The following is a 17,308-nucleotide window of genomic DNA, read 5'->3' on the forward strand; positions in this document are numbered from 1 at the left end:
GACAGATTTTGTTATTCTACTTGTGCACCTAACCAAATGACATGCAAACCTCCAACCAACTCCTAAAACCTATTATATACTCCCCATACTAACTTCTGGTGGCTTGGGCCTCAAAGTGCACATCAATGACATGGTCAAAACTCACTCTAAACCTCAGGGTACTAAACTGATTTTTCTGCAGAAACTATAACTCTCATTTTCCAAGGTTTTGACTTGACAAACCCAATTATCAACAACTAAATACTTAAACCAAGACTTATACTTGGTATTCTACTGAACTAACTCCCTTTTTCTCAAAATACCCTTGGTGAGATCATCCTTACCTATGGTGCAACTATGGCAAAATAAAAGAGACTACTCTTTACAAATCACAAACCTTTATGCTCTTGAAGCAACAAGATATATATATATTTATTTTTTTTTTTATAAAAGATAACCACGAATTATTACCATGCAATAAGAAGTATAAATCAATATTAATACATTATTCCTACTGAAATTAAGGCTCACTAACAACCATGAATCTAAATGATCAAAACTTCCAAAAAAAATCAAAAGTGATTTGCATGCATGCATGCTTTCGGATCTTTCAAGCCAAATCAACATGATTTCCAAATAAATTTTTATCATAATTCAACATGCAAGCCTAACATGGATTACAACTAAATGATCAACTAGCATGCAAAAGGATTTTATCAAGATTTTACTACAACATTCATGTTATCATCACAAAATACACAAAAATGTTAACAAGGCAACAAAACACCATCCATTCGGCTCCTATCAAGTCATGGCCGAATGGATTAGGGTAAAAACAGCATTCGCATAAGTGTAACACTCTTATGTCTAGCCATTCTTGACCCTATGATACTATAACTCATGGTGAAAGCCTTAGATTCACAAGAATCAAGGAGGTTCACTTTGAGTTTAACAAAAACATCACCATGCAAGGTCAAAACATAGGTTTTTCACTCTAAACTTTTGAAATATATAAGAATAACATATAGGGAGTAAAATTACTTGAATATAAGATGATTGTTTGGGTGAAAGAATGAAGAAATGAAGGGGATGGAGGGCCTCGGCTATGGGATGGCCGAGAGGGAGGGTTGAGCCGAGAGGGAGGGAGGAGAAAAGGGAAGGGTGGAGTGAAAATGGAGTGATCATCACTTTAGTTTTGTTTTTATGTCTTTGACTAGGCTAAATGTGAGTGGATTTAGGAAATGACAAGAGTAACCCTCTAGCTAAAGTTAGGCAAATTTGCATGCAAGGTCAAGGAGGTAATTTGGCTAGCAAAATGTGAGTTAGTGGGGTGGAGAATGTCTTCTTTGCCCTTTGGTTAAATAGAAGAGAGTTTGCATGCAAGGTTATTCATGTAATTTAATAATTATGACAACTAAAATTTATAATGATTTATTTTTATAAAATAAAATACAAGTTCAAAAATTATAAAATTTCTACCATAAATTAACTTGTATTTTTAGAGACTTTATAAAATCATTTTCACAATTTGTGTACAAAATGTCTTTTAAAAGAAAATTTTTCCAAAGCTTAGAATATTCTTTATAAATCAAAAATAAAGAAATTAAATAAATTCTTGCTTTGAAAAATCATATACTACCCAAAGCAAATTTATAATGCAGAAATTTTCACTCACACAAACGTACAAGCATTGAATATATTTTTATTTAACTTAATATTATTCACAAATAATATTACATAAAATGCCGGTCGTAACAATATAGAACAGCTTAGGATTATGGAGGAAGAATTCAAATCAATGAGATCAGCAGATATTGATGATATCTTACCTTATGATGATAATCCTGGAAGTAGACCTACAAAAGGAGTAATGATCAAAGAGATCAGTCAAACTGATGTTGAAGGACTTTTAAAGTCTCAAGCAATTTTAAATGTTGACAGGAGTTATAAAGGGAAGGAGCAGATTGGTAAAAAATCAAAGCCAAAGCCTAAAAGAAAATCCAAGAAAAAATCAGCATCTAAAGTTTCAAAATCTCAAACACTTATAGATCCAATCTATTTAGTAGTTGTAGCTGATGATGATGCTGATGAAAAAAGATTCAAGAAGACAAAACCAACTAGTTCCACAAGAGAAGAAAGATGATTCCCGGAGATGATTGGGATGAGAAATTAAAGTTGGTAACAACCTCTAACAATGCTCAATTGATGAAGAAACTGTTAGGAATATGTTGTGAACTTGATGATAAGTTGAACAAAACACCTTAATAGATTTAACTTAGTATTTTTGTAGCTCTCGACGGATGTTCTACAATAGTCCCGATGGATGATCTTTATAGTCTCGATGGATGACCTCTAAAAATCCATCAAGAGTGTAGCTTATGTAAGAATAAGTATTGTAGTACATTTCTACAAACAACAATGTTTTAGTTGAGTAGATGTTGTAGGATTCTTTGAGTCATGTTGACTACTAGATTGATATGCATAATAGGTTGGCTAATTGTAAATATAAGATGTCTTGTAATTATGTATAAGTGAAATTGAGTCAAGTGATAGAAAGACTCCCGATGGATGATCTAGAAAGGCTCCCGACAGATAATCAACACGGCTTCCGATGGATGACCAACATAGTCCTGACGGATGATCATGAATTCAAAAGAGCAGTTGACAGTGACAACACAGTCACATGCGTCCGGTGTTTGCAAATGGAATGTGGTGGCAACCTAATTACAGGACTTAGAAAACAAAGAAGCATTACCATTTCCATGCAATTATGAAGATATTCAAAGATGCTGGATAGAGTAATGTAGCAGCATGAAGTTGGACTAGATTCAGTTTGTCTTATTGTCTTGTCTTACTATCATGTAACTTGGTAATATATAAACCAAGAGTAGCAAGTTGAAAAATATAGAAGTTAGAACGAGAAACTAGAGAAATAGAAAAAGCAAAATCTGTAAAGAATTTCTCAGTCGTTCTTGTTGTTCAACTTGTAAGCAGCTGTGTGCTATTCAAGCATCATAGAGTTCTCATCTTTATATATATATATATATATATATATATATATATATATATATATATATATCTGGTGGATAATTTCAAATCCACCAGAAAGTTTTAAAGCCTTGTGTTTTATTACTTTGTGTTTTGATTTCTATTTTACTTTCATTCCGCACTTCTTACAAAATCAAACACAGATATATATTAAGTAAGAACATTCTTATAATCAGAAAAAGAAGCCAAAATTACATTCAACCTATTAATGTAGGTGCCCTAGAGGCAATATATTATTCTTTTAAATCTTTATGTCAGTTGATCATTCAATAAATGTATTTATTATGACCTTAATTACTGCGATATTTTGTTAGCATAATAAATGTCCTTAGAATCATGATACACATTGTATATATTAAGTACATGACTTGAACTTGAGATTATATAATATATCATATTCTTAAAGGTCCCTAGTCGAGTATTATTATATAGGACAATAATAATACATAGATAGACTAGTATGTTATTTGACAAGATAACCACATCTCATTGGTTATATGTATGGGTATACTAAAGTCAATACATAGGTACATGTGAGAGTACATGGTACTGGACAGACCCACAGTGAGATTCTTCATGTTTAATAAATCATAAGAAAGACTCACAGTGGTAATGGTGTAACGAAATCATTATATTTCTATACGAGGATTAATATACTTTGACTACATTAAAAGTTACTTTTGATCGGGTGATGATAAAATTGGACATCGGGTATATCATGAGTCGTATGAGAAATATGAATGATAGATAAAGGATTTAACCCTCCTATAATTAGGAGATATATTATTGGCCTCTTGATTGAGTGAGATTATAAAAAGCATGGACATGCTCAAATAATGATTTGTCTTGATAGTCTACTCATGGATCAAGTAAACCCGGATTAAATGTTGAAGAGGATGACTAAATACATGCCTCGAGTTTAATCTATAATATGTATGGTTAAAGGGATTATATTACATGAAAAACATTAATCATGAAAGGTTTTATCTAATCACGATTTAATTATTGTTTAATTGGGTAACAATGATGTATTACTAGATACCGCTCATTGTTTATAATTTTATTAGAGAATAAAATTATTGCCAATTAAATAATAGCCTATAGGGTCGCACAAATAGAGCACTTAATGGAATAGTTAATTTAAATTATGGATTTAAATTAATTGATGATTGTTTGAATTTTATTATAATTAAGTAAGACTTAATTGAGATAATATAAATTCGAATTAAAGGGAATGTTTTTGCCCATAATAATTAAGTATGACTTAGTTATTAATTAAATAATAGAAATTCATTTTTATTATTTAATCCTATACCTACTAGGGTTGGGCTTTGCTGTTGTGGGCCTTTTAATCAGCCATTATAAATAGATGATGATAGGTTAAAGAGGCTTGTACATTTTTGGAGAAAACCCTAGCAGCAAAGAGAGGCAGAGGCAATTCGGATTATCAAGAAGGAGGCTAGTACATCCATTCCGTAGTCAAGTTTGTGAGATGTTCTTGGAAGTGCTCGTGTGGATACCATAGAGGTGTTTCTCCGAGAGGTAAACACAGAGCGTGATAGCTAGGATCTCCGTTGAGTTTGTGGAAGTCAGGCTCTTGAAAGGTATGATTCGTTATCTTCATAATCTGCCCACAATTATACATGGATCCAGTTTTTGGGTTTCAATTTTTTTTTGTTTTATTTATGTTTATCCGATGCGTTTTATGCCTCGGAACCCATCAATGGTACCAGAGCTACGTGTATAAGGGGCTGATTTGGTTACGTGTTTATTGTATTTTTACAAGTATGCATGTGTGATGAGTCTGTCATGATAACAGTTATGTTATATAAGTCTGCCATGATAACAGTTATGTTATATGAGTCTGCAATGATAACAGATATGTTATATGAGTCTGCCATGATAACAGTTATGTTATATGAATAATATGATGAATCTGTTAATGATCTATATGATGATACTAGTATGTTTAAGATCTGCCATAACTCATATGTATGCGATCTCTTAAAATATGTATACTGATACATGTGTTTGGTAACTGGGATATGGGTCGATCCGCGTGTTTAGGGTTTCGTTTTAATTTGTGCTTATGACATATGCTTTACTTATTTATTATTCTTGATTGGATCATGAAAAGTAATAAATAGTATGTCATATTTATATGATCTATCATGTTCTTTAATGGTTACTTGAGCATGGTGCATAGTTATGGCCTTAAGACCTTAGTTGTAATGGTTTATTCTTTTGGTTTGTAATAAATACGACTTGCATGTCATTTTCTATTGTAGCTGTTTTATCTCGAATATAACTCGAGTTCTTTTGTAAGTTCATTAGTATAATTATTAATGTAACATCCAAGAAGGACAAGGGAACAAGGAGGCATCCTATGGAGGCCAATGAGACAATGGAAGCAATAGAGAAGACATATGTAATAGTTATTTTTACACCATAGACTGACCTTGATCTTTTTATTAGCCTGAAAAAATCACATAGGATTGGACCATAACTATTGCACGTTTACTTTACGCACTTTTCATATGATGTATAAATAGTATGTGTAGAGTAGAAAATGCATATTTTAATTAGATTAATGATGCATGTATGTATTAGATACATCACCCATGCCATGCCTTTAAACAAGATAAAATATGTAACGACTCAAGATTTAAAATTAAAAAACGATCATGAGATTCTCGTGTTTATGAAACACTGAATAAAATATGAATTTTCTTTATTTCTGACATGGGGCGATTTTGTCAGCAATGGATTCATAGAACTTGTAAGGTTGTGGGTTTTAAGCGAGACCGATGTGACTCCTCCACTACCTGGAAATCAAACCATTGATGAGTATTGATTTGAAGTATTTTATTCAAGGAAAAATTGGGAATCTCTTTATGTTGGGATCATGATCGTTCTAACTTAAAAATCCCTAAGTAAAAATATTAAGTTTTAATCAGATGCTTTCCAATGAATAAACACTCATTGATTCCTAGATCGATAAGGGGAAGGGCTGTCAGTGGCAGGGGACTCCTATCTATCGTGGTGAAATGTGACGAATATAAATGGTTATATTCGGACGTTGTATCATTGGGTCTAACTTAACTGAGTCATCATAATAAGGTGAATATAAACGGTTATATTCAACTATTATGAACTTAGAAGCATAAAGTTTGGTTAAAAAAATCTATTAGATAGATAAGATCAATTGTTGTTCACCAAAATATCCAAGATTAATATATGATATAATTGACAACTATTGTCTACCTAAATAATCATGTTTTAAGGATACCAGTGGTTGACTTAGGACATGACGAAATATGGATCTTGGCTCACTAGAAAGATTTATGAGATATAATTTCTAAATTAATAGTTAGGGCTATTAATTTGATTAAAAATAGTGGGAGATATATTATGAATATATCATAATCATATAAACATAAAATTTTAACTCAAAAAATCTAATGTTTATTTTACGCTTTTATTATTGTAGATAGTGAGTAATGGCAAACAACACAAACACACTATCCGTACGTTCAGTCCTTGAGAAGGACAAGCTAATAGGAGGAAACAACTTCCTAGACCGGCAGAGGGATTTGAGGATTGTCCTCATGCAGGAGCGCAAGCTTCATGTCATTGATATTCCTCCTCCAGGCCCCCTTCCCGAGGGTGCTACTACTGATGAACGAGCAGCACGCACAAGGGATGAGAATGATGCAAATGATGTTGCATGTCTTATGTTGGCAACTATGAGTGCTGAGCATCAAAGACAGCATGTGCATATGGATGCATATACTATCAATGAGCACTTGCAAAGCATGTTTGCAAGCCAAACTCGTCAAGAAAGGTCCAACACGAGTAAGTCAGTTTTTAATTGCAAACAAGGGGCAAGTGAACGAGTTGGCCCACATGTTTTGAAGATGATTGGTTACATTGAGTACCTTGAAACTTTGGGTTTCCCGATTGGTCCGGAAACTGGTATTGACCTAATCATGAATTCTTTGAACAACAAATTCACTCAGTTTGTTGTGAACTACAATATGAATGAATTTGACAAAACACCTACTGAATTGTTGCATATGTTGAGAACATATGAGACCAACATGAAGACAGATGAACATGCTCCCATACTGATGGTGGGAAATAAAGGTAAGGCCAAAGGGAAGGGCAAGTGGAAGGGTAAGAAGAAGATTGGATCTAATTCTACACCCACGCCAAAGTCAGGTCCCAAACAGGATTTAACGCCTAAAGGTGGTGTGGCCAAGGGTGAATGTCACTAATGTAAGAAAGATGATCAGTGGAAGAGAAACTGTCCAATTTACTTGGAGGATCTGAAGAAAAAGAAAGCAGTTCAGATTTCTGGATCAGGTATTTATGTTATAGAAGTCAATTTTTCTATTTCTACATCTTGGGTATTGGATACTGGATGTGCTTCTCACATTTGTATAAATGTGCAGGGCCTGCAGAGAAGTAGAACTTTGGCTAAGGGAGAAGTGGACCTAAGAGTAGGCATTGGAGCAAAAGTTGCTGCTTTAGCTATAGGGACTTATTATTTATCTATGCCCTCTGGGATTGTTTTAAAACTAGAAGACTGTTTTTACATGCCTACGATTCGCAGAAACATTATTTCTGTTTCTTGTTTGGACAAGAAAGGTTTTTCGTTTATAATAAAGAACAACAATTCCTCTTTTGCTTTGAATGATTTAACCTATGGTGTTGCATGTTTATTTAATGGTTTATATGTTCTTGATTTAGATAATCCTGTCTGTAATATAGAAAACAATGACTTAAAATAAATGACTCAAATCAAACATACCTCTGGCATTGTCGTCTAGGCCACATAAATGAGAAACGCATATCCAAATTACATAAGGATGGATACTTGGATAAGTTTGATTTTGAATCATACCAAGAATGTGAATCTTGTTTTCTTGGTAAGATGACTAAAGCTCCTTTCACTGGTAAGGGTCAAAGGGCCACTAAACGTCTGGAGCTAATACATAGTGATGTATGTGGCCCAATGTGTATGATGGCTAGAGGAGGCTACTAATACTTCATAACATTTACTGATGATTTCGGTAGATATGGATATGTATATCTTATGAAGAACAAATCCGATTCTTTTGAAAAATTTAAATAATACAAGGTTGAAGTAGAGAAGCAAATTGGCGGAGGTGCAAGTATTAAGATCTTACGATCCGATCGTGGGGGTGAATACTTAAGCACCGAATTTAGAGAGTATTTGAAAGAGTGTGGTATTGTATCACAACTCACTCCGCCAGGAACACCTCAATGGAATGGAGTTTCAGAGAGGAGAAATCGCACCTTGTTGGATATGGTGCGATCGATGATGAGTCATGCAGATCTTCCAATAAGTTTCTGGGGTTATGCTCTAGAAACATCGGCTTTCACACTTAACCGTGTTCCTACTAAGAAGGTTCAAAAGACTCCATATGAGATATGGAAGGAGAAACAGTTTGGCATGCACTTTATGAAAGTTTGGGGATGTAAGGCGGTTGTGAAACGTTAAGAATCTGACAAGCTTGGACCTAAATCCGAAGAGTGCATTTTTGTGGGATACCCTAATGAAACAAAGGCGTATTATTTTTATAGTCCTTCTGAGCAGAAAGTTTTTATTGCTCAATATGCTGTCTTCATGGAAAGAGATTTTGTTTCCAAAAGAAACAGTGGGAGAACTATATATCTCGATGAAGATCGAGAACCACAAAATCGCATTGAACCTGAAGTGGAACAAGAGCAGAATAATGATAATTCTCAACAAACACAGGTTGTTCGTAGATCTGGTAGAATTCGCCATGATCCAGAGAGATATGGATTTCTCTTGACTCAGTGTGGTGATTTGATTCTCATAGATGAAGATGAGCCTCTCACATACCAATATGCTATTAACAGTCCAGAATCTAAGAGATGGCTTGAAGCCATGAAATCTGAGATAGATTCCATGTACGAAAACCAAGTATGGACTTTGGTTGATCCACCTGAAGGGGAAAAACCCATAGGGTGCAAATGGGTTTTTAAGAAGAAAAAAGGCATGGATGGAAATGTTCAGACCTATAAAGCTAGGCTGGTTGCAAAAGGTTTCAAACAAATTCATGGTATTGACTATGATGAAACTTTCTCACCAGTGGCTATGGTCAAGTCTATAAGGATTTTGCTTGCCATTGCAGCATTCCATAATTATGAAATCTGGCAAATGGATGTCAAAACAGCCTTCCTTAATGGAAGCCTTGAAGAGGATGTGTACATGACACGACCTGAGGGTTTTGTCGATCCAAGGAATGCTGGAAAGGTATGGAAATTGCGTCGATCCATTTATAGATTGAAGCAATCCTCTAGGAGATGGAATATCCGTTTTGATGAAATAGTCACAGAGTATGGCTTTGTTCAAAACGAAGATGAACCGTGTGTTTACAAGAAGGCTAGTGGGAGCTATGTGGCATTCATAGTACTATATGTTGATGATATACTACTAATGGGGAATGACATACCTTCTCTAAAGGTTGTTAAGACTTGGTCAGGGAGCAATTTCTCCATGAAAGACTTAGGAGAGGCATCCTACATTCTAGGAATGAGGATCTATAGAGAAAGATCTAGAAGGATGATCGGTCTAAGTCAGAGTACATACATTGATAAGGTTTTGCATCGTTTTGGAATGCAAAATGCAAAAGGGGATATGTCCCCGTGTCTCAAGGGATAACGATCTCTAAGGACCAGTATCTGAAATCATTGGATGAGAAGGACCACATAAATAAAGTTCCATATGCTTCAGCAATTGGATTTATCATGTATGCAATGGTATGTACTCGCCCAGATGTCTCGTATGCTTTGAGCATGACGAGCAGATACCAGTCTAATCCAGGTGAAGGTCACTGGACGGCAGTCAAGAATATTCTTAAGTACCTGAAAAGAACTAAAGATTCATTCTTGGTGTATGGAGGAGAAGAGAAACTCGTTGTAAAAGGTTACACCGATGCAAGTTTCTAAATAGACGGAGATGATACTATATCACAATCTGGTTTTGTGTTTTGTCTAAACGGAGGTGCTGTAAGCTGGAAGAGTTTAAAGCAAGAAACAGTAGCTGATTCTACAATGGAGGCTGAGTACATTGCAACTTGTGAAGCAGCTAAGGAGGCCGTTTGGATTCGAAAGTTCATTTCTGATTTGGGAGTGGTTCCATCGATCGCAGATCACATTGATCTATACTGCGATAATAATGGAGCCATTACACATGGTAAAGAACCTAGATCACACTCTCGGGCCAAACATATACTCAGGAGATTTCACCTTATTCGAGAGATTAATGAAAGGGGTGATATACACATATGTAAAGTGCATACAAATGATAACATTGCAGACCCACTAACCAAAGGCTTATCGCAGCAGAAGCACAATGGTCACACTAGTTCCATTGGTATTAGATATATGGGTGATTGACTCTAGTGCAAGTGGGAGATTGTTAGTGTAGGTGCCCTAGAGGTAATACATTATTCTTTTAAATCTTTATGTTAGTTGATCATTGAATAAATGTATTTATTATGACCTTAATTACTGCGATATTTTGTTAGCATAATAAATGTCCTTAGAATCATGATACACATTATATAGTTTAAGTACATGACTTGAACTTGAGATTATATAATATATCATATTCTTAAAGGTCCCTAGTCGAGTATTATTATATAGGACAATAATAATACATAGACTAGTATGTTGTTTGACAAGATAACCATATATCATTGGTTATATGTATGGGGATACTAAAGTCAATACATAGGTACATGTGAGAGTACATGGTACTGGACAGACCCACGGTGAGATTTTTCATGTTTAATAAAGTCATAAGAAAGACTCACAGTGATAATGGTGTAACGATCCTTTGACTTGAAATCATTATATTTCTATACGAGGATCAATATACTTTGACTACATTAAAAGTTACTTTTGATCGGGTGATGATAAAAGTGGACATCGGGTATATCATGAGTCGTATGAGAAATATGAATGAGAGATAAAGGATTTAACCCTCCTATAATTAGGAGAGATATTATTGGCCTCTTGATTGAGTGAGATTATAAAAAGCATGGCCATGCTCAAATAATGATTTGTCATGATATTCTACTCATGGATCGAGTAAACCCAGATTAAATGTTGAAGAGGATGACTAAATACATGCCTCGAGTTTAATCTATGATATGTATGGTTAAAGGGATTATATTACACAAAAAACATTAATCACAAAAGGTTTTATCTAATCACGATTTAATTATTGTTTGATTGGGTAACAATGATGTATTACTAGATACCGCTCATTATTTATAAGTTTATTAGAGAATAAAATTATTGCCAATTAAATAATAGCCTATAGGATCGCACAAATAGAGCACTTAATGGATTTAAATTAATTGATGATTATTTGAATTTTATTATAATTAAGTAAGACTTAATTGTGATAATATAAATTCGAATTAAATGGAATGTTTTTGCCCATAATAATTAAGTATGACTTAGTTTTTAATTAAATAATAGAAATTCGTTTTTATTATTTAATCATATACCTACTAGGGTTGGGCTTTGCTGTTATGGGCCTTTTAATCAGCCATTATAAATAGATAATGATAGGTTAAAGAGGCTTGTACGTTTTTGGAGAAAACCCTAGCAGCAAAGAGAGGCAGAGGCAATTCGGATCGTCAAGAAGGATGCTAGTACATCCATTCCGTAGTCAAGTTCGTGAGACATTCTTGGAAGTGCTCATGTGGATACCTTAGAGGTGCTTCTCCGAGAGGTTGACACAAAGCGTGATAGCTAGGATCTCCATTGAGTTCATGAAAATCAGGCTCTTAAAAGGTATGATTCGTTATCTCCATAATCTTCCCACAATTATACATGGATCCTGTTTTTGGGTTTCAAATTTTTTTTGTTTTATTTACATTTATACGCTGTATTTTATGCCTCAGAACCCATCACAACCCCCCCCCCTTTCTGTAATTCTTGTTGCATTGTTTGGGAATAACAATTGGTATTAGAGCAAGCTCTTGAAGTGCAAAGAGTGTAAAGATCACCACAATCAGCAAGATGATCAGAAAGGATGTCGGAGTAAAAATTCCATTTCTGGACAAAGACAATTATCACCACTGGAAGGTGAAGATGCACCTACATCTTCTTTCTCAAGATGAAGCTTATGTGGACTGCATTGAGAGAGGTCCTCATGTTCCTATGAGAGCTGCTACAGGAAATGAGCCATCAGTTCCAAAGCCCAGACATGAATGGTCTGATCCAGATATTGAACAAGTCAGGAAAGATAAAAAGGCCATGAACATACTGTTTAATGGTGTTGATGGTGATATGTTTGACAACATCATAAACTGCAAAACAGCAAAAGAGGTTTGGGACACAATTCAAATTATTTGTGATGGAACTGAGCAAGTAAGTGAAAACAAAATGCAGCTCTTGATTCAGCAATATGAGCATTTTTGCTGTGAAAAAAGTAAGTCACTCACTGATATATTTAGTAGATTTCAAAAGCTACTGAACGCTCTAAAGTTGCATGGAAGGGTCTATCAAACAAAAGACTCAAACCTTAAATTCCTTAGATCTCTACCAAAGGAATGGAAACCCATGATAGTCTCTTTAAGAAACTCTCAAGATTACAAGGAATTCACCTTGGAAAGACTGTATGGAATTCTAAAAACCTATGAGCTTGAAATAGAGCAAGATGAAAAGATTGAGAAATGAAGGAAGAAAGGAGGATCCATTGCACTAGTCGCTGAGAAAGAAAAGGAAAAAGAGATAAAGGTTGAAGCTGTAGAATCTGTATCAAACTAAAGGGTTTGTAAAAGCAAGGGTAAAGGGTTGGTAGCTGAAAATGAAGAACAGTGGAGCCAAGATTGTAACATCTGGGAAATATTATGTAATTATTTTTATCAATAAATAATTATTATGTGATTTTTATATGAATTTTTGGTGAACTAATTGATGATGGATAATAATATTTGGATGTTTATTTCTGATAAAATTTAGATATTTTAATTTCCAATTATCCAGAATTAAATTTAGATAATTTTGGTATTTTTCTGGTAATTTTTGGATTATCATATGATTTTATAAGGATTTATAGAATTAATTATGATTATTCTTACATAATTATAAAATTACTTTTTAGAATAAAAAATCATCCCACTTCAACCCTTTTTGGGTTTTAACAACCCGAAACTCTTCCGAAAACTCCTTCCTAACCTAATCTGATAATTCTGAACATTTTCCGTGTTTTGACTTTTTCAATCTGGGGTACGGTTTGACCTGTACGAGTCCCGGTTGTGAAATTTTCGATACGCAAATCTTTTTATATATCGATAAAAATCCATATTCTTAAAAGGCGAGACTTTATTACCTCACTTTCGTATATAGTATTTTATAAGAATCTCTGTGTTGATAATTATCCAATTCTGATATTAAAATCATATCGTCTTTTTAAATACTTAGCGGCTAAGTAACCTATTTTTGGATCCGATATGTAAATGTAATTATTGAATTATTAAATAAATAAAATATGTGATTGGTCTGTTAGTTGTGTGTTACCTTATTGTTAATTGTGGGGAACTATCGGTTACAAGCCTTATTTGGTTAATTAATTATTGCGTTGAATGACATTATTTTGTTTTTAAAATGATTCTATTGAATATTTATTCTCGTAAATACTAAAAATTGCTCCTAAAATTATTTTTGTTGTTTTATAATTTTATTTATTATTTTTAGGAGTTTTTAAAATTTAGAAATCAATATTTTATTTATTAATTATCTTTAAATGATTTTCTGACTCCATTAAATTGTAAAATCATTATATAATTCCAAAATGCTTCAAAAATTATGAAAATTTTATTATATTAACTTTTATACATTTCGAGAGTTTAAAAATTATTTCGGAAATTTTCTGGCTTTTATTTCACCCCACGTGTATTCGTTAAAATTGTAAAATACGGGTTAAATGCGCATTTCAAAAATGATTTTTACCAATTTTGAAATTTTTATAATTATTCGTTTTAATTATCTCTTGAGTTTTTCAATATGTTCGGATAAATTTCGAATTATTATTACCCGTGGACTATTTACGGATCGTTAATTGGAATTCGAATCGGGATTACAACGAAATAAAATACATATGTAAAATAGAATCCCTGAACTCCCACCCCCCTTTTTCTTCACCGCCTCTCCTCCTCTCGATCAATTCTGCTGCTCTCGATCTCCCCTCTTTGTTCTTCTCGATTCTCTCTCTTAATCTCTCCACATACTTCTCTCTCTCTCTCTCTCTCTCTCTCTCCTTCTATTTCACTCTGTTCTCGCCTATTCCTTCCCCGGTTTTGCCCCTTTTATTTCCGGTGAGTACGCCGTCGCTGCATCCGGTTGGTGTTGTGGTTTTGTGCTTGCTAAATATATATGTGTATAATTCGTGAGGGGTGTGTGTGCTTGCCATGCTTCTCTGTTTGTGCTGTTCGGTTCTCTATTTTTCGGCCTATTATCCGGCCGGGTGTGTTGTTTCTCCAGTTGCCGCCGAACCTTTTTCCGGTGAGGCGGCCGGAGTTTTTGTGTTGTGCATATGCGCGTGTTCCTGTGTTGCTTTGTACTGTATTGCTGTTATTCGACTTGTTACTGTTGGATTGAATTTTTATTATTTTCTTTTCCAGGGAATAATTGATTAAAAATTACGTGAAATAAATGTTTTGTGCGGGAAATTATTGATTAATCAGTGGAGTTTTGCGATGGAAACCCGAAAATTAATCGGGTACCCGCAAAATTTTACCGCCGTCGGCGATGAGCCTCAACGAGCCGACGGTGGACGATGATGATTTTAATCTGCGTCTTACGTTTATAAATTATAAATAAATAAAATTAGTTGTGCAATTAATTTCGAAACGAAAAGAAAAATAAAATACGAAAAACGATAATTAATAAAGTGAATTCGTATCGGTGGATGGGATTGATGAATTGGTTGTGATTGCATTGTGTTCTGATTGTTGATTGTGATTGACGTCGAATTGCTCGACGGGTAGGCCGATAAATAAAGGAGACGCTGCCCGATTTTCGGGAAATTAATTCCGAAATTACGGGAACGTAACCTATAATTATCGGGGACGTCGAATAACCATATATAGTTATATTATATGAACTTAAGTGCGACTGAGACAAAATAATTTACAAATAATCGATTGCCCTGTTTTTTAAAATGACGAATATATGTATTTTCCGAAAATAAATACCGAACCGAGTTTCGAATATGTGAACCATAATTGTAATGTGTATTTCAATAATACATATAAATATGAGTTCGGTTATGAAATCGTATGGGTAGAATAGGATAGCGAGTTGATGTTAAGCTTAAGCAGGTATCTGAATTAGGGTATTTTAACCCTGTAGGTCCTAGTCGGAAGACCCGAGACATGACGTTGGACTAGGAATGATCTAGTGATTAGTTATCAGATTCAACAAGATTCCAATCAAAGGACACGAAGGATAGGGTTATATCCAGAATAGGATAATGGTTTGACGATGAAGCCAAACGCTCAAGGCAATCCAAAAGTCGACCAATAATAGTGATTAAAGCTTATCGAGGCAAGTATTCCCGAATTTTTCTTTTAAAATACTACAATTATTTATTCGTTCCTATTCTAAGTTCAGAATAGTTAAATGTTTTACATTTCGCTGCAATTACTCATATTATGCATGTTCTTTTCATTATTATTCCTATAATTTGATTGCTCTCTTGAGCATTACCCATTCTTTCGGGTTATTTGCGAACCCTGAATTGGGATATTTTGAATTCAAAATGATTTCATATCAAAATACTCCTCGGGCTGGATAGTGATATTTTGGGGATTGAGTTTTACTTAATCCTAAGGGTCGGGACTTGACCGGTGCCTTGAGATGGGCCGTAGTGCCTGGGGACCCGACTGGATCTATACCGGGAAGGTATAGATCTGCACTGTATCCTGACTGATCAACAGGATATAGATGCGAACTAGTGTCCAGTCTAATTTGTTGTTGATCGCCATTAACGGTATTCTCTCTCTCGAAAGGTTTTCATGATTCCAAAACCGGACAAAACCCTGATTGAGGAGATGAATCAGGGAATCGCTTGTCACTTTTGGATTTATAACTAAAGGCTGGTAACAACCAACGTTTATTCGCTCAACTCATTCAATTAAATAGAATTGTTTAAAATTGTTTTGAGATTTTGTCCGGGAATATTCCTTTGTTATTTATACTTACAACTCAAATTATATACTTGCTGGGCATTTTTGGCTCACTCTTTCTTTCTAAATTCTTATTTCTGCCAGAAACAGATAAGGATAAAAGTGAATAGCTTTGATAGACAGCAGAAGTTAGAGAAATCTCCGCTGCAAGAGGTTGAAGAAGTTAGAGGAATATGACAAAAGCGTTAGGGCAAAGGTATTCTCATTTGTATTTTAGTTATTGTAAGTTGTAGAAGATTAGATTCTTGTTTCATACCATAACCTGTAAACGATCCGGATTAAAGGGGTTAATTGAACATTCTTTTATTTTATGTAAAGATTATTTCGTGACACCAAATCTTTGAAAGAGATGTGTCCTAAGTCCAATCATGTATGAGGATTTAGGAATAACTTTTATGTAATCTGTTTTGATTTCATTGATATTAATAAAAGACATGTTTTGTTTTTTATTGCGGGCTCTATCTATTTTAAGTGTTTAAATAAGATATACTACAGTTTAGAGTAAAGCTTTTTATGGATTTTGATGAGATTATAATAATGAGACCTAAAAGATGATAACTCTAAATTAAATAGTTCCTGGTCGTAGGATTACTAACCTGTAATTAATAATCCGCAAAGATCAGCACATACTATGCTTGCTTCATTATGAAGGATGTCTATTCTCATAGACATTTGTGTGGTGACACTAAAGCTAGTATGTAGGTGCTTATTATATAATAAGTTCACTGAACATGACTCACACAGCTGAACAACTGATGGAGTTCACTCACGTGTCAGCATTTGTTCACATAGTGATAGTTGTACAAGTATCCTTAGACTTGAGGTCATCATAGTCATCTTGTATACACTGAACTATGATTTGGTTTAGTTCTTAGTCTCTAGGGACAATTATAAGGGTTCTACTGGGTATAAGAATTTGTATACGAAGATAGTGTATGATCAATAAAGGATCTACCCCTTCCAGTGAAGGAAGAGAATGTTCAATGCTGATCTACTTATGCTAGTTCAGGAATCTCTGG

The sequence above is a fragment of the Apium graveolens genome, chromosome 4 (genome assembly GCF_009905375.1).
Source record: "Apium graveolens cultivar Ventura chromosome 4, ASM990537v1, whole genome shotgun sequence".
Classification (NCBI taxonomy): Eukaryota; Viridiplantae; Streptophyta; class Magnoliopsida; order Apiales; family Apiaceae; genus Apium; species Apium graveolens.